Below are 18,737 nucleotides of genomic sequence, written 5' to 3'. Positions count from 1 at the left end.
GGTTATGAGGTGATTTCCAAACAGTTTGCAGTTCCTCATTTTACAGTGAGAGAGATTCACAAGTGAAAAACATTCAAGGTGCTTGCCAATGTTCCAATGAGTGGACCTACCAGCAAATTCACATTGAGGTGGAGCCTGCCTTTGAGCATCGCACGTTCTGATCTCAGACAGGTTAGGATGTTAAATAAAAAACTGGAAACAGGAGAAACACTGAACAAGTGTGGTTTGTTTCCAGGAGAAAAGCCTCTTCTCTCTAAAGAGAACATGGCTGCACAGCTTAGCTTAGCAAAGCTCCCCCTGAACAAACCACAAGACTATATATAATAATATTTTGTGGCAAACTCATGCATTGCCATTAAAAAAAAAAGAAAAAAATGAAATAGCAAAATTCTATGTGATAACTTTTTTGTAGTTGTACGTTTATCCACCAGTCTCCACTGATGATGATGACATCATATCCTTGTTTCAGTGGAGGACATTTTATTTATTCTAAAATAGTTATTAGACTGTAAATCTATAAATTCTTATTATTATTATTTTTTTTTTAAAAGCCCCATACACTGATGTTTTCACAGCTCACACCACTACAGTTGGATGAGAACGAGCATTTGAAGTCTAAAGTCAGAGAACCAGCAGGTCTAACTTTGCTTTCATGAGTTAGTTTGTTAATCGCTTTTTTATTAAGCTGATGCACAAATAACAGCTGACTGAAGTAAATGTGATGCTCTGTGTCCACATGAATACCTTGATAATTTATGTTAAAAAAAAGACACAATTCACACAAGCAAACAAATTTTAAAAAGTGAAAACTTTTATTTGGAGAGAACATTTTAAGAACCAACAAGGTTTATGAAATTAAAAAGAAACATGATTAAGTCATATACCTGCTATATATGCACTCATGCACTCATCCATAGGTCAATAACTTTGTCATGAAGTGATGAACATAGGAACTGTGCTTAATATTTCTTGTATACCTCTTGTTTCAAAATGTGCAGCTTTTACTTTGAAGGCGACCTGTCGCTGTGTCTGGTTTGTCTTGCTCTTGTTCGCTGATGTCTTGGTGCACAGATCTACATCACACGCCCTCGTCCATATCCAAAGTGACCATATGAAAAACAAAATGTACACATTATTTAGACAATATTTGCATCTGAAGAATAAATTCACATGTATAACCATCTATATTTGCTTAACGGGGTCAAGGAAAATAGGGAACACCCACAAACTGGCGTTTCTCATTATACAACTTGAACAACTGCACATGAATTATACTTTTTACATTGCAGACTCCCTTCTGTGAACATCCACTGTACAAACCAAAGTCTAAAATAGTTTCCAGGAAGATTGCAAGGATTTAGGCTCTCAGTCACTGGATGTGCTTTTAGGAAAGCTGAAATGAGTCAGTCAATAAAACTGTGAAAAATAAATAGAATTGGGTTCGATGACACAAAAGAATTTGCAACAGCCATTAGCTTGTCACAAGAATGATGTTCATGTTCCTGCTGTTCACTTAGTTAAACACGAGCCTTGTTACATGTGTCGCTTCAGAACGGGGACAATGCCAAGCACAATTTCACGTCGGCTGTCTTTATTTAACACTTTTTATACCTCTGCACAGCCACATCTGCAGACACATCTGTCCCTTCCCATAAACCTGCAGATGCTGAGTCTAAATGAAAGATTGATGGTCAGCCTGATGGAGGGGTTACATAAGGGTTCTGTGTTATGTACCTGGAGTAAATACTCCAGTCTGAAGATGATCATTGAGACCATGACTCTCTTCTTGCCTTCCAAAAGCATGAGAGTCTTTCATGTAGGCATAATAAAAGTAAACCTAACTGACCATTTTAAGGTCTGTGGATGGAAACAAAGCTTCTGGTTGCACAGATTTATAACATTTTAAATCACACTCTACGGCTGATTAGCTCAAATTAGCATGCCACTATATCTCTAAACAGTTCAAACAAATCCACCTCCTAAACATCTGCAGCGCTTTAATTTAACAGGCCTGCTGTGTCATGTCGTTCAACAGCTGTAAAAAACAGGATGTTTTGTGTGAAGTTGTGGGACAGATGAAAAGAACTATAGTGATAAAAAAATATTAGACTTGTGGAGAGCTGAGACATCAAAGTCACGAACCAGGGCTAACTGAACTAGGACAGTGCGTTACGAGTGAAAATTGTGTTTGGTGGAAACTGAAAATGTAATGCAAGAGCACATCCGAGTTTCAGGTAAGTGCCAGTTTTTGTGCTTTCTCCCTCCCCTTGACTATGGCAGATGGACGCCCCTCTCAGACCCTGCTTCTGCTGGAGGTTTTCCTGTTAAAAGGGTGTTTTTCTTTCCCAGTATTGCCAAGTGCTTGCTCAGAGGGAATCTTTTTATTGTTGGGGTGTTCTCTGTATTGTCTTTAGCTTGCAATATAAAGCATTTTGTGGCAGCTGCTGATTTAGTGCTATATAAATAAAACAAGACTGAATTAAAGTAATTAAAGTAATTAAAGTAATTTGAATTGCAAATTACTTTCCAAGTATTTTTTATTTTTTATTTTTTTTATTTTTTATTTTTTTTAAATGACATCAGAAACAGCAGTATGCGACATTACGTGATGGCAGAGCTTCAGTTCATCCTTTGTCATTTTTTTTTTTTTTTTAATAAATAGGACAGGGGGAATGAATGAGAGAGAGAGGGGGAGAGAAAGAAAGAAAACCAAAGGGGAGAAGAGACGGTGAGAAGGGGGGGGAAGAGAGACAAAAAAAAAAAAAAAAAACTCCTGGGTCACCTGTATGGAGAAAAAAAACAAACAAACAAACAAACAAAAACAAACAGAGGAGACAGCAAACAACAAAGAGCAACATAATAATAGAGAAAACAAAGCACCATCACAATAAACTAGCTAGTCATAGATATCAATATTTACTAAATAATAAACGATATTGTGCAGCACGCAAGATAGACAGCGCACAGTGTGCTTTGAGGCAGCAGCCAAGAAAGCTTTAGTCCGCGTCTGTGAATACCCATGTGTGCATACCTGTGTGGATCAGCATGCTTGCATTCCAAAGGTTTCTCCATGTAATGATCTGCTAGGGAGTGTGGGGGGGCCACAGCCCCGTCCTCCAGGGTGTGAAGCGGGTATGGAGGAGATCAAAACTCCAGACATCCAGAGGCCCCCAGAACACAAGAGACCATGGAAGACCAACAGAGGGGCAGCCGCGCCACTGTCCCAGTAAGAGCTGAGGAGAGTCCCAGATGAGGGCTCGCCCAGCAGCCGCGGAGCAGAAGTCAGGGGGAGTTGCAGTGACGTGCCCGTGAGCTCCAGCTGCGCCTGAGTGACCGAGCCCTAGGCCGAGAGGCCGGGGGCACCCCACCTCCAAAGGGGCCCGAGCGAGCCCCAGGCCCCAGGCCCCGACAAGCGGCCGCCAAGGAGTGAGCCGGTGTGTACCCGGACGCCCACCCCCAGACACAAAGAACCACCAACACACCGACACCTGAGGGAGTCCGCCACCGGCAGGGGAAGTGGTGGTGGGTGGAGATAGGCCTCCAAACCTTGGAGGGCCTGAGGTGTCCCCAGAGAGGTGGCGTCTGATACCCAACCTGACATATAGACACAGACATACAGGCACACACAGACACAAACATCCATTCCCACCCTCATGCTCTCATGAAGTATTTTTTAAACATTTTTTCCTGCAGACAGCAAAATCCCAAACCAAGCGTCAAAATATGGAAATGACATACAAAGGTTCAATCTATGATTTTTTTTAAATAAAGAGTTAAATCTAATCCCAGCTGTGCCAATGTGGAAATTTGAACATCTATGGCCTCCTGCTGGGAAGGCTGTATTTTTTGATCAATATCAGCTGAAAGCAGAACCTCAGGAAACAGCCGACCTCTCTTTCCAAGTGTCCTTTTGTTGGACTTCCATTATTCCTTATTCTGTAGTCCACAAACTTTTGTCCAATTTAAAATAAATAACTTGCATTGGCTGATACCAATAACCTGCTAAAGTGATTTCTTTTTTTGTCACATTATTAAGAAGGTCTGACTGATCAAACTTTCAGCTACACTTTGTAACCTATTTGTAGCCTAAATTCCCGGAGGACGACCTCGGTTTCTCCATGGGAAGAAAAAGCAGATTTTGCTGTCCCGGTTTCCCAGCGATGGAGAATGAACAGTTTCCACGGGTATACTTCCTCCCATTCTCAGCATAAAACGTTTCCGGCTCCATCTTCAGAGTGACTTACAGCCTTTTCAGCGTCGCTCACCTGATGTTCCTAAGGAGTCGTAAACACCTCGCCTCGGTTTCTTCAGCGTTATTGGATTCCACTTCAGGAAATTGACTCGTGAATCCTCAAGTTGCAGAGTGTCATGCCCTAAAGTGAGACACCACCCAATCACATTTCAATAAAAACAAACCCTGTATGTGGCTGCTGTGTACGAGGAATATCAAACAGACTCGGAGGAAGGCACTTTGACACTGTGCTTATAGCGCTGTTGCATCGCATTACAGCAGTAAATTGAAATTCAGGGCAAAATGATTAAATTCATTGCCGCACAATATTTCTGGGAACAACAAAAAGAAAATATTATCACAGCTTGTTTTGAGGAGGATGACACACTTGCAGCAGGTTGCTTTTCTCCCCCCTTTTTTTTTCCCCACAGGTTTTTATCACTTTACCCTATTTCTCATCTTCTAGTTTATTTAGACTGTTTGTCTTCACTTGCCTCGTCCTCCTCCTTTTCTCCTCATCCATGCTTTCACTGTTGCAGCCCAAGTCGTGCACACTTCATGCATCTTATCCCCCACATTTAATTTCTCCCTTATTTTTATCCTGCTCTTCTATTTTCTTCTACTTTTTGGTGATTTATACTTTATTCTCACTTCTTTGTCACCTGTTGCCTTTCCTTCACTTGTGTCCTTCCAAACCTTATTGCCCCATCTGGCCTTTTAATTCCCTCAATTTTCTCTCTAATCTTTTTTTTTGTTGCATTCTTTTCTTCCTTACCAAGTTTTTTCCTTTTAAGCTCTTCTCTATTTTCCCTCATCTTTATCGTTTGTTTTCCGTGTTTCCAGTCTTTCCTTCTGTCCCCTCTCTCTCACTCCATCAATGTCATGGTCCGCGGCCCGGCGTCTGAGGTGCTGATGGGATGCCCACTCCCGTGGGCGTGGCCACTGACTCCACACCTGCATCCCATCCCAGGCGATCACCAGGTGGACCATTTAATCCTGCCCAGCCTGCTGCTCCACGCCAGTCCGTAGTCGTCCTTCAGCGATCACAGCTCGGCGTGTTTGAGCCACCAGCCTGTCCACCTGCCTGTCCGGAATTTGGATCACAATCAGCCCCAGCCCCCTCGCCCTTTCTGGAGTTCCTCCCCACGGACCCTCACCCCTCCCTCCGGTTCCCTTGGCCCCGCTATCATCCCTCCCACGGTCCCGCTCTCGGCGTTTCCTGCGCGATTCTTCTCCCGGTCCCTCGGTTTCTCTGGTTCCGTGCGTTCTCTCCCTTCTACTCTCCCGGGACACTCTCAGTTATAATAAAGTTTATTTTTTCTCTCGTACCGCTGTGTGTGTGTTCTGCTCCTGGGTCCAGCTTGTGTGTGTTGAACTTCGGTTCTTGACAGTACGGACTGGCCAGTATGGACCCAGCAGAACCACTCCGTTCCGCCATTAATAAGCAGGGCGCTATTCTCGGTCGCCACGACCAGCAGCTTCAATCGCTCCAGGACCGCTACCAAGAGCTCAGTGACACTCGGGAACAGCTGCGAACCAAGCCGCCTGATCCCGTGCCCCACGGCGTTTCGCCTCCGCCTTTGGAGCCCTTCCACGGGGAGTTAGACCTGTGTGGGGGGTTCCTTTTTCAATGCTCCCTGTTCTTCAGCCGCACGCCACACGCCTTCCCCACGGATGCAGCTAAAATCTCCTATTTTGTGGGTTTATTACGGGGACGTGCTTTAACGTGGGCTGAGGCCTATTTAACATCTCACTCCATTCGTGATTGCGATTACGATGATTTCCTGGAGGAGTTCCGGGCTACGTTCTCCCCTCCGGTCTCGGAAGATGACGCCACACAGAAGTTGCTGGGGCTCCGTCAGGGGCGGCGCAGTATCGCGGAGTACCTAGTCGAGTTTCGTACCAGAGCGGTCGCCGTGGGTTGGCCCGATTCAGCTCTCCGTGGGGTTTTTTTACGGTCACTAACCGACCAGATGAAGGACCAACTAGCTTTTCACGAAGAGACTAAATCCTTCGAAGAATTGGCTTCCCTCGCCCGTAGGATCGATAGACGCCTGCGGGAGAGGGATGCCGAGCGGCGGCTTAAACCTATGGGCTCCGTATTGCGCCCCGGGATCAGTGTTTCTCCGCCCACGCCCACGGCTGCGTGTGCGCGCTCTCCGTCGCCTCCCCCGCCCGAACCCATGCAGATCGGACGCTCTCGGCTTTCTCCGGAGGAGAGGGAACGCCGATTTCGGGCTGGAGAATGCCTGTACTGTGGGAGGCCCGGTCACCGCATCGCTGTCTGCCCGGTCCGCCCAAACGACCCGGCCCACCGGTAAGTCCGGGGATACGGGTGGGCAGCACGTTAAGCACTACTAGACCCCGATTATTACTGTCCGTTACCCTCGTAACTAATAACCAGACCTTTACATGCTCCGCGCTGGTAGACTCCGGGGCGGAACAGAATCTTATGGATGAGAGACTGGCTAAGAAATTAGCTGTGTCCCTCACGCCACTCGAGCCGCCCATCCCTGCATCCACGTTGAATAATCAAGTGTTTGCTTATATCACCCACCAAACTGCACCTGTACAGTTAGTCACATCAGGGAATCACCAGGAGCAGCTTTCCTTTTTCACTTTTCCCGCTCCTGACACCCCGCTTATCTTAGGTTACCCCTGGCTACAGAAACATAACCCTCGCATCGATTGGGCCGGAAAGAGGATCGCGAGCTGGAGTGTGTTCTGTCTGGCGAACTGTTTGGGGTCGGCCGTTCCCTCCGCCTCAACGAAACGAAATTCAACCCCGCCACCCGCACCGGACCTCTCTTCCGTGCCCCCCGAATATCACGATCTTCAGCAGGTGTTCAGTAAGGACGAGGCGCTCTCACTACCTCCTCACCGTCCTTATGACTGTGCCATTGATTTACTCCCGGGAGCTTCGCTGCCCTCTAGCAGACTGTATAACCTGTCTCGCCCCGAAAGAGAAACCATGGAGAATTACATCCAAGAGTCGCTAGCGGCAGGACGAATCAGGCCGTCGTCCTCCCCTGTCGCTGCGGGTTTTTTCTTTGTGGGAAAGAAGGACGGGACGCTTCGCCCCTGCATCGATTACCGGGGTCTTAACGACATCACCATCAAGAATAAATATCCCCTCCCACTAATTAATTCTATTTTTGACTCACTCCAGGAAGCCACAGTCTTCACCAAGCTGGATCTGCGGAACGCCTATCACCTGGTTCGAATACGTGAGGGTGATGAGTGGAAGACCGCCTTCAACACCCCACTGGGGCATTTCGAATATCTGGTGATGCCGTTTGGACTAACCAACGCCCCGGCGGTTTTTCAAGCTCTAGTCAACGACGTGTTACGGGACTTCCTAAATGTGTTTGTTTTCGTATACCTAGATGACATTCTGATCTTTTCCAAAACACCCGAAGAACATCACATCCATGTGAGAAGCGTACTACAACGGCTGCTCGAAAACAGGTTGTACGTCAAGGCGGAAAAATGTGAGTTCCACGTTTCATCCATCTCCTTCTTGGGCTACATTCTAGCAGGTGGGCAGGTGAAGACCGACCCGGTGAAAGTCAAGGCAGTGTTGGAATGGCCGGTTCCGGAGTCACGGAAGAAGCTTCAGAGCTTCCTGGGGTTTGCGAACTTTTACCGCCGCTTCATCCGGAACTACAGCCAGGTGGCAGCGCCGCTCACCCAGCTCACCTCACCCAAAGTGCCCTTCACCTGGTCCCCTGAAGCCCACGCAGCCTTCGCTAAGTTAAAACGGTTATTCACTTCCACACCCATCCTAACCCACCCAGACGCTGCTAAGCAGTTTGTTGTAGAAGTTGACGCGTCTGATGCGGGAGTGGGAGCGGTTCTCTCCCAGCGGTCTGGGCCTCTGAATAAGCTCCGGCCATGCGCCTTCTTCTCACGCCGACTCACCCCCGCAGAGAAGAATTATGACATCGGCGACAGGGAACTGCTAGCCGTTAAACTCGCTTTAGAGGAATGGCGCCACTGGCTGGAGGGGGCCGCTCAGCCCTTCCTCATCTGGACAGACCATAAGAACCTCCTGTACCTGAGAACCGCCAAGAGGTTGAATCCACGCCAAGCTCGCTGGTCCCTATTCTTCGCCCGCTTCAACTTCACGCTCTCCTATCGTCCAGGATCGCGGAACACCAAGCCCGATGCGCTCTCCCGTCAGTACTCCTCCGACAGCGAAGCGACTCCCTCTGCCACCATCCTACCCGCCACCTGCGTGGTGGGCGCCCTCACCTGGGAGATAGAGGAGACCATTCGCCGAGCTCTCCCGGGAGACCCCGATCCAGGGACCGGACCACCCGGACGGCGCTTCGTTCCTGCTGCCGCCCGTGGAGCTGTCATCCACTGGATCCACACAGCACGATTCACGTGCCACCCAGGCGTGAACAGAACGACGCACCTCCTCAAGAAACATTTTTGGTGGAAAACGCTAATAAGGGACGTGAGGGACTATGTGTCTGCCTGTGCCGTCTGCGCCCGTAATAAGTCATCCACCCAGCGCCCCGCAGGCCAGCTCCACCCGCTCACTACACCCCACCGGCCCTGGTCTCACATCTCCCTCGACTTTGTTACCGGTCTCCCTGCCTCGTCCGGAAAGCGTGTCATTCTCACCGTTGTAGATCGGTTTTCCAAGGCCGCTCACTTCATCCCACTAGCCAAGCTGCCCTCAGCCGCTGAGACTGCCCAGTCGTTGGTTGCTAATGTGTTCAGGCTCCACGGAATCCCCTTGGAAATTGTCTCCGATCGAGGTCCCCAGTTCACCTCACAGGTGTGGAAGACCTTCTGTTCCGCTCTCGGCGCCAAGGTTAACCTAAGCTCCGGCTTCCACCCGCAATCCAACGGACAGACCGAACGTCTCAATCAAGAACTGGAGACTATGCTACGGTGCGTGGCCAGTCAAAACCCCTCCTCTTGGGTTACCTACCTGCCCTGGGTGGAGTACGCCCACAACACTCTAACCTCGTCCTCCACCGGTCTATCACCTTTCGAGGCGTCTCTCGGATATCAGCCTCCGCTCTTCCCTGAAGAGGACTTGACTCTCTCCGTCCCGTCGGCTCCACACCACCTTCGGCGCTGCCAACGTGTATGGCGCAGCGTTCGCAGCGCCCTCCTGCGTGCGAAGGAACGGCATGCGCACTACGCCGATCGTCGCCGCGCCCCAGCCCCTGACTACCAGCCGGGACAGAAGGTTTGGTTGGCTGCTGGGAACATCCCACTCCGGGGCACGTCCCGCAAACTAGCTCCCCGTTTCATCGGGCCATACGAGGTGGGCCGAGTCGTCAACCCAGTGGCGGTCAGGCTTCGGCTTCCAGCCTCCCGGCGTGTGCACCCCACGTTCCATGTGTCTCAGCTTAAACCAGTCCGCCTCAGCCCCCTGTGCCCTCCTTCCGCGCCCCCTCCTCCCGCCCGGCTCATCGGCGGCCATCCGGCCTATGCGGTCCGGCGTATCCTGGATGCGCGCCGGCGCGGGCGCGGCTGGCAGTATCTCGTGGATTGGGAGGGGTACGGCCCCGAGGACCGCCTCTGGGTCCCGCGCTCCTTCGTTCTGGACCCTCGCCTCATCTCTGCTTTCCATGCTTCTCTCCGCAGGCGGGGTCCCGGCCTGTCGCCTGGGGGCGACTCTTGAGGGGGGGGTACTGTCATGGTCCGCGGCCCGGCGTCTGAGGTGCTGATGGGATGCCCACTCCCGTGGGCGTGGCCACTGACTCCACACCTGCATCCCATCCCAGGCGATCACCAGGTGGACCATTTAATCCTGCCCAGCCTGCTGCTCCACGCCAGTCCGTAGTCGTCCTTCAGCGATCACAGCTCGGCGTGTTTGAGCCACCAGCCTGTCCACCTGCCTGTCCGGAATTTGGATCACAATCAGCCCCAGCCCCCTCGCCCTTTCTGGAGTTCCTCCCCACGGACCCTCACCCCTCCCTCCGGTTCCCTTGGCCCCGCTATCATCCCTCCCACGGTCCCGCTCTCGGCGTTTCCTGCGCGATTCTTCTCCCGGTCCCTCGGTTTCTCTGGTTCCGTGCGTTCTCTCCCTTCTACTCTCCCGGGACACTCTCAGTTATAATAAAGTTTATTTTTTCTCTCGTACCGCTGTGTGTGTGTTCTGCTCCTGGGTCCAGCTTGTGTGTGTTGAACTTCGGTTCTTGACAATCAATGGTTTGTGTGTCCTTGCCTTCATCATTGTTTCCTGTTTGCTCCTTTATTTTTCTCTCCACTTTTACCGTCCATCATATCTTCATTGCCATCTTAACCTTCTGCCTCTTTATCTTTCTGCTTATTCCTGCCTTTCAGCTTCTTTCAGCTCCTGTTTCCTTCATTCCTTCATTTTGACGGCTTTGTTGATTTTTTCCTTCTTCCAGCCAAATCCCCCCCCCCAAGAAACCTGTGTGTGTGTGTGTGTGTGTGTGTGTGTGTGTGTGTGTGTGTGTGTGTGTGTGTGTGTGTGTGTGTTCCTCGGAGGTAGTGCTGTCTCAAACCTGTTTCAGGGCCAGTTTCTATTGAAAAAGAAAAAGAGCCATCATGCCAATGAAGGTGTTTGTGAACAGACCAAAACAACTGCATGCTGGGCTCTCCAACAACTTCAGATTCAACATGTAGACACAAAAGCATCAGTGCAATCACCATCTTGTTTCCCAACATTGCTTTTGTGTTTTTGGTCTCACAGTTTAGTTTGTCTTCTATTTGCTTCCTCCTCTACCTGCACTCGTTCACCTTTCTGTTCTTGCCTTTTCTCTTCTTGTCTCTCAGATTCTCTTCATTTCTCCCATTGACCTCAGCTCATCTCTACGTGTGGTTCTGCTGAGGCAGGGGTGTAAAGCATACCTAGAATGGGAAGTAGATGATAACATAATAATGTAAGATAAAACCGTATTGATTCTCGGCAGTGAAAGCAGGTCGCAGCAGCAACCGCAGAGAACAGCAGGAAAATTAGAGGGAACAGAACAAATCGAATACGCCGAAGCTTCAATTTAAAGGTGACAGGGGCACATTAAGATGACGATGATTATGATAGTTAAGGTTGGGTTCTCCAAAAGATTCTAAAATGAATTTTAAAAATCACAGTGGGCAGAAACATAAAGAGGCATCCTCTAAACACTCGAGAGCTGAGACTTCCACAATCAGCAGCCTCTCTCAGCCTGCTTCACACTCTAGTCTGAGCTGGAAGACGCAGAGGAGGCTAGAGAGGAGAAGTGGATGGTGGTGTTACATTTTTGGGAAGCAATTTTTTTTCCCCCCCAAAATTGAAAGCAATAGGGGCCAACGGGACACAGAGAGTTTTGTGTAGTTCCCATGTAATGACTGTAATGAGGACGTGATGATGCAACCAAAGGCATCATAAAAGAGGAAAATAAGAGCTGAAGCTAAAGAAGCACATCATGGAATTAACCCTGAAACAATACGTTAGCATACATCCAATTTAAAGCAGCAAAAATGCTCTGCAGGAACAAACAACACTTCCTGCCCCCAGCAAATAAAGCAGCATTTTTAATAGTTAATGTGGAAGCCGCTTTTATACTTTGCTTACAAGTTGCACACGCCCCTCCCGCATTGCAACTCTAAAATCCCTGGAAGCATTTTCTTGGGTGTGTTAAACTAGTTTGCAGCACTGATTCAACAATGTAATCCCTGCATAGGCAAAAAATAAAAGAAATAAAAGAAATAAAAAAAAGAGACTTTACTGCTGTGTACACAGTGTTTTTCCAGGGGGGCGTCCCCTTCCTGATCAGCTGATTAAAGGAGAGAGAAAAATCTAATTGACTAATTTAACAGTCAAAACTGCATGCGATTTAATAGATGAGGTTAGACATTATAATTAGTTTGCTAAGTGTGGGTATTATTGTCATGGTTTCTGTGGGTTGGAGGGTTTTCTCCATTTTTCCTCTCTCTGTTTCCCCGAAGTCTCAGGTGGAGCAGTGGACCGGGCTCTCTCGCTGGCCCGCCCTGTGGGCGGTGCTGATGCTGCCGGGATTCAGACGAACTCCACTAATTAAGGTTTGCAGTATTTAAGGGCCTACTGGCACTCCAATGTTTGCCAGATTATTGCTACCTATCAGGTGATAATCAAGGTAACCGTTTTTTCCTTGGTGATCCTGCTTTATTCTCATTTTCCAGTAAAGGTTTCGATGGCTGAAGTCAGATGCCTCCATTTCTCAAAATAGCTCCGCCTCACTTACCTGCTCAACTCGAGCTAGTCGCGCTTCATTTGGCAGGAAACGGTTTTGCTGACATCCTTGTTCTCCACCGCTCCTTCACTCCTCACCTGCACACTTCCACCACGTTTACACTGAAGGAAAACCAAGTAAGAACTCAAATTCCTAAAATAAACACTGTCAACATGGTCTTTTTTTCCCACACTCACCTGGACCTCTTTTAACGCTGTTCTCCCATCCAACAGAAAACCCTGCCTCATTCCAGTCAAGCAGCACTTCTCTGAGTCAGTTATTCCTGCCTTTAATTAATTCCTTGGTGTTCCCTTTTGTAATAAAGATCATTTAACCGCCAGTTGCTCCTGAGTCCTTATTAACGTCCATTATGACAATCACTTGCAGTGCTAGCACCAGCAGACTTCTTTCCTGTGCAAAATGTAGTTACATATTGCTTCTGTTTATTCTGACACAGCTGCCATACAACCAGTCAATATCAAGGTCAAAGTGCTGCTGAACTGTGCTGGTTCTCTCAGGTTCTTACAGAATACCTTGTTCTGTAAAACTTCCTGCCACAGAGAGGTGCTGCCTTCTGGCTGTTAAGTGGCATTAGCCTATGAGCAGAGTTCCATTGTGAAGCCTTGCATTTTTTGTTGCCATCTCAGTATTTTAAAAGCAGATCTGAACAAGAAACAACTTTAACTTAGAAAATGATCATTGACATACGACCTGAAGGTGGGTAAGGGAGCAAAAAGGGCATTTCTAAAATGTGGTTTTAAACACTTAAACAAAAAGGACAATTCTTGGTGAAGATTTTACCGTCTAACATAAGAACACATTGTCCTCCTACTGTTGGGTCATTGAATTGAATGTACAGGCTACATTCTTCTCAAATTAATTCTTATAAATATGAATCAGCAGTGCAAAAATTGGGTTTTATAAAATATGTTGTGACAGATGTTCAGATGTTAAGTTTCTTACAAAAGTACTTCAGTGGTAAATCAGTGGCTCGCTGCCACGTTCCCTCACTGCTGTCACTCATTCTCGATTAACAAGAAACAATTTTACGATATATTATAATAAGACGCAAGCGTCTGAGTCACTCTTTTCTTTGGGCATACTGTGGAGGAATCACCAAACGCGAATGTGGTGCAATTACAAAGTTAAACACTCGTGAAGGCACTTTTGCCTCGGTAGTAAAGCTGGAGAGAGGCTGATCCCTGCTAAAAAATTTATATTTGCCTTGGATAAAGAGCTCATTGTGATGTTGTTCCTCTAATGGAGAGAGCATACAGACGGTTTATTTTGATTACGTCTCCCACTGCATTTGATTAATTCAATTACACTGCATTTAGTGGCATCATGTACTGCTGCACGATGTCACTATAATTATATCAATAAAACAGTTTTGGGTCAGGTTTAATGAATTTTTGCCATTTTCTTTGCAAAGCGCTCCACTTCATAGTGCATTATTGTCTTTCTTAACCACGTAAAACGACCGATAACGTGCTAGAATTAAAACAACGCTGATAAGCTTCTCTGAGAATTTTTAAGGCTAGAGGGGTTGCATTTGATTTTCTGTTGGAGTCGTGTTTCTTCTTCTGACAGAGGCGGCTTCCGTAGCCAAGCATCTAAACAAACCAGCGCTTGCTCCCCCTCTGAAAGCATGTCCTTTCTTTGGTCTAAATGTTGCATGTGTATGTGTGAATTAAACCAGAGCCTTATCAGAGCGCTCGCAGCCACAAGTGTTCCCATTGAAATGCAAGGCGCGATGTTTAATCATTATAAGCGAGATCTGCGGTGGCCGGGCTAATCTCCATTTTAACATTTCACACAGCGCCTGCAGTTATGTGCCTTTTTTCCTTCCCTTCTCTCCGTCAAAATGACGAACAATAGCTCCTTTCTGCGTGGCGGTGAAGTGGCGGCAGAGTAGGAGGCAGAGAGCCGGACGGCAGCGTTAACAGCAGCTAACAAACTTGACCTCAGCGGGTTCATGCAAATTCACAGTTAGAGGGAATAATGGCTGCTCTTACTAAAAACACGACCCTCACTTGAACCTGCACCATCCTGCAGAGGAAGAAGAGCCGCTGTAGATGCACTTCAAGTTGTTTAAAGGGACCAAGATCACCCTCAGGATCATTATGCATTACAAAGAGCCATTTACATTAATGCATTAATTATGGTTTTATGCATTTTATGGGACATAATGAGATTGTGGGAAGATTTCTTTTCCCACTGGTCAAGCAGCTGAATTGTTACCTGAGATAACTGAGAGGCTTTTGTTTTTAATGCACAGGACACTACTTGCTTATTATTCCTGTCTGAATCAGGAGAGCAGCTGACGATGGGAGCTAAAATTTGTGCAAAGTTTTGTTTTTAATTGGTAAAATATAACTACCTCTACCTGCTCCAGGTCTGTCACAAGTCCCACACCCACCCACCTGACATCACTGGGAGTGTGCTGGTAGAGCATCGAACTATATTGTATAAATAACACTGAAATTAAATGAATTAACTGAACTACAGAGCTGCAAGCATGAACATGTTCTCCTTCTCAGATCTGAAAAAATATCTGTCTTCCCACAAAAATCACACAAAAGATGTATTTAACCAAAGTGAGCTGAACCTTTCTGACTGTGGTTTTCTCTTTCATCGTGATAATATTTACCATGTGTATCTTTGTTGGTGTGATTTCCTGTGTTTGTGTCGTTCCAGGCCTTTCCGATTGCTTATCCCTCATTAGATTAACCTTTGCTGCGGTTTGTCTGCTGACTCTCTTTGTTTGTTTGTACTTTAGTGATCTTGTATCGTCTTTAGTCGAGTGAAGTCAACTTCTCCCCTTGTGTTGCTGCATTTGGACCCTCTTTTGAAGTGAAAACATTAGATTGAAAAGAGTTGAGAATCATTCACATTCATGCTCTGAAATAAACCCAGCAATATTTACAAGACTATATAATTTTCTTTTATGACAGAAAGTGTGTGTTCCTTGAGGTCATGATAGCTAGAGGAAGTGGACAAGCTCTACCATGAGATGGTGCATGCTTCTGCAGTTCGGACAGTACCAGCCCTCCTTCCTCCTCGGTCTCCCTTCCTCCCTTGTGTCTCTGATGTTCGCGGCCTCTCTCCATCACTGTCGGCCCCAGGGCAGGCCACTGAGGAGCCTGCTGAGGAGCGAAAACAGAGGAGGGGTGAAGAACTGGAAGGAGGGATGGATGGATGAATGGATGGAAGGGGTGAGGGGGTGGGGCTCCCCTCAGGGCCTCCAGAGGCAGCACTTGTATCAATCACTCGACGGGAGGAGAGGGTGATTCTGACGGATAATATCCCCCAGCGCAGTGCCTCCTCCTCCCTCGTACTCGCCTTCACTCCCACTGACCCTGCATGGGTGAACTTCCCTCCTTTCCCGGTTCTGTCTATCCATTCAGTCCATTTTTCTCTCTTCCATTGCTGCAGTGATGCACTGAATGCCGCCCTTCCTCCTGCTACTCCTCAGACAAACCTTTCCTCCTTCCTCTAGCTCGTACCCCCGAGTCCTTTTCCTTTATTTTTCCTCTCCTTCATTCGCACTCCTTCATTTTAGTTTTCTCCTCTCCTCGGTTCTTTACCTTGCTCTCAAACTCCTTATTTGATTGATTATATTTGGCATCCTTCTCTGGCCTTATTTTCATTCATAATATATACTGTTCAGCATACCCAGTGCCTCCCACTCTCTTCCATCTATGTCTCTCAGCTCCGAGCATATTGATTCTTACAAAAAGAGATCTCACCAATGTAAAATGTAATGTTGCAAAATACAGTGGCTTTCATTCATTCCTCTATATGTTATAGTTGAATAAATATGCCTTTAGTTTATGAGGTTTGTTAAGACTTTGATTTATTTGAATAGAAACTTTACTTTGCTCTTATATTTCTGCACATTTTCTTTCATGTTGACATCTGGCATGAAAAAAGTTTGGACAGAGGAGTTTTTCACAGCTTCAGATACACCTTTAAAACATTAGCTCACGCTTTGGGGTTACACATTAAAAAAACATTCTGGCTAACATTAGGCTCAGGAAGGGGCAAATAAAGATACGTCCTAAAGCTGAGGTTTCTTCCTGTTAAAAGGGAGTTTTTCTTTCCTGTTGTTGCCAAATGCTGGCACATAGGGGCCATCTGATTGCTGGAGCTTCTTTCTTTACCTTACAATGAAAAGTGACTTGAAGTGTCTGTTGTTGTTCAAGCTAGTTAAATAAATCTGAATTGAAATGAATTGGCCATGGAGGAGCTGATTACCAGTGTTGACGTCATTACTAAAGAAAAGTAATGTATTACACATCACTTGTTGCTGTTCTTAAAAGTAATGCAGTACGTTAATGCTAATTATTCACTGAAGAAAGTGTTACACTGCTCTGTTATTACTTTCTTGTTACTCTGTCATCAGCTAACAATAAACCTCAGCCTACAGCCCCACACATCAACACAAATCCCAATCCTAATGAGGACTCACATACGATATTGTTGTAGTGTTTTTTTTATATAAAAACAAAGCAAAGACCAAATCTAGCACAGACACTTTAAAGCATCGACAGAGTTATTCCACTTCAGAAACACAAACAGGTAGAAACAGAGGCTACAAGCCTGAACGCTCATCACTGAAAATCAGGGTCCGACTGATTATCACTCTGGGTACTGGGCTAGCTTTGCATTAGCATGCTCTCTGTGTAGGTGCTTATAAAAAGTTGAAAGTGTGTTAGCAATATAATGTGGTTGTTTCTTTGCTTGATGCAGTTTCCACTTTACAACAACACTCTTGTCCTTCATCTCCACCCCTCTAAACCTGTGTGGCTATACTTCCCCCCTCCAGCACATGAGCTGAAATCAGCTGACTGTAGCGCATGTGCATTGATGTTTTGTTTCTTGGGTTTGTTTTTTCCTGGCATTATAACTGAAGAGTATTCAAAGATTAGAGCAGGTTAAACTGGGCAGCTGCAGTATTGTGGTATTTAGTATTTTGGATGGTGCAGAACAGACTGGTGAGTAGTTAGCAAACCAATGCAAACCAATTCAGAAAAGTTTACCGGGTGCAGTTTTCATTTGCCTTGATGGCTAAAATAAAATCTGTCCAAGTAAGTGAATAGAGGTGTTTGAATGTGGCCCCTGGTTCGAGACAGATCTATGGTTGGCTGAGATTTGCATATCAGCTGATGATGTTATTTGTTATGAAAATTCCACCTTTATAATGTAAAATGTCTGAAATGTCCAACAGCAGAAAACCTTAGAAACAGCACTGGTCAGCTGATCGCAGCAAATGGAAATCACAGCATCCATAAAGAAAGAATTTTTAATTATTTATTCTTTAAGTACCAGCTCCTGTGTTGCCAAATATTCAAGTACATAATCTTCCATCTAGTGCATTGACTTGCTCTGTTTGTGATTACATAGAAAGAGGTTCAGTCCAGTAATTAAAGAAAAGAAACACTACCCCCGGCGGACAGGGACTCACTGCTCCATCTTCATTTTTGATGTAAGACCTGACTTTCAGACACAGCAGCAGGGCAGGGCGCTATCTTTTCTTTGGAGCTCGACAGTAACAAAGAATAATGTTGATTACTGTGCAGTTAGTCTGATTTGTTCTTAAATGGATTTGATTTCATGGATATTTGCTGAAGCTATAGGTCAACAAAATATCACAGGGAGCTGCTCGTTAGAAATTATTCACGGTCCAAGGTTTTGACATTTCTCTTCAAACATGGACTTCCAGAGAATTTGAGACTCGTTTCTCCTCGTTTTAATGATGAAAATGATGAAACCCACCAGATTAGATGTATCCTCTGTGGCTGTCTTTTATTTTTAAGAATGAAGTATGTCGGTGTGTGTGTGTGTGTGTGTGTGTGTGCGTGCGTGCGTGCGTGCGTGCGTGCGTGCGTGTGTGTGTGTGTGTGAGGGAAGAATCACATTTTTCTCTTCTGATCTCTAAGGTAGGAGAAAAACGGGGAAAAACCTCTCACGGGTGCTGTAGCTCTTGTTCCAAGGCTAAAGGCCCACACCAGCAGATTCATGTACAGTTTAGTTAGTTAGTTAGTCCTTTAACTATAAAATAAAAAGATGTTCAGTCTGTTTAGTTTGATTCTTAAGCTTTCTCACAGCAACAGGCAGCACTTCATGTATCTCTTGCTAAAAGTGATAAATCATCCGGCTTCAGAAATAGGAGACTTTTTGCTCAGCAAATGTTGAGGTTGTGTTGATGGGACATTATGCAGATTTAAATGGAAATATGCAGGTGGAGGAAACAAAAGCTCAAATCTTTTCAGGCTTTAGTTGACATTTTAATAAACATGGTCTCATCCGCAGTTTCCTCA

The sequence above is a fragment of the Aulonocara stuartgranti genome (assembly GCF_965226115.1).
Source record: "Aulonocara stuartgranti genome assembly, chromosome: 2".
Classification (NCBI taxonomy): domain Eukaryota; kingdom Metazoa; phylum Chordata; class Actinopteri; order Cichliformes; family Cichlidae; genus Aulonocara; species Aulonocara stuartgranti.
The sequence above is the reverse complement of the archived record's forward strand: the minus strand, read 5'-3'. Positions refer to the sequence as shown.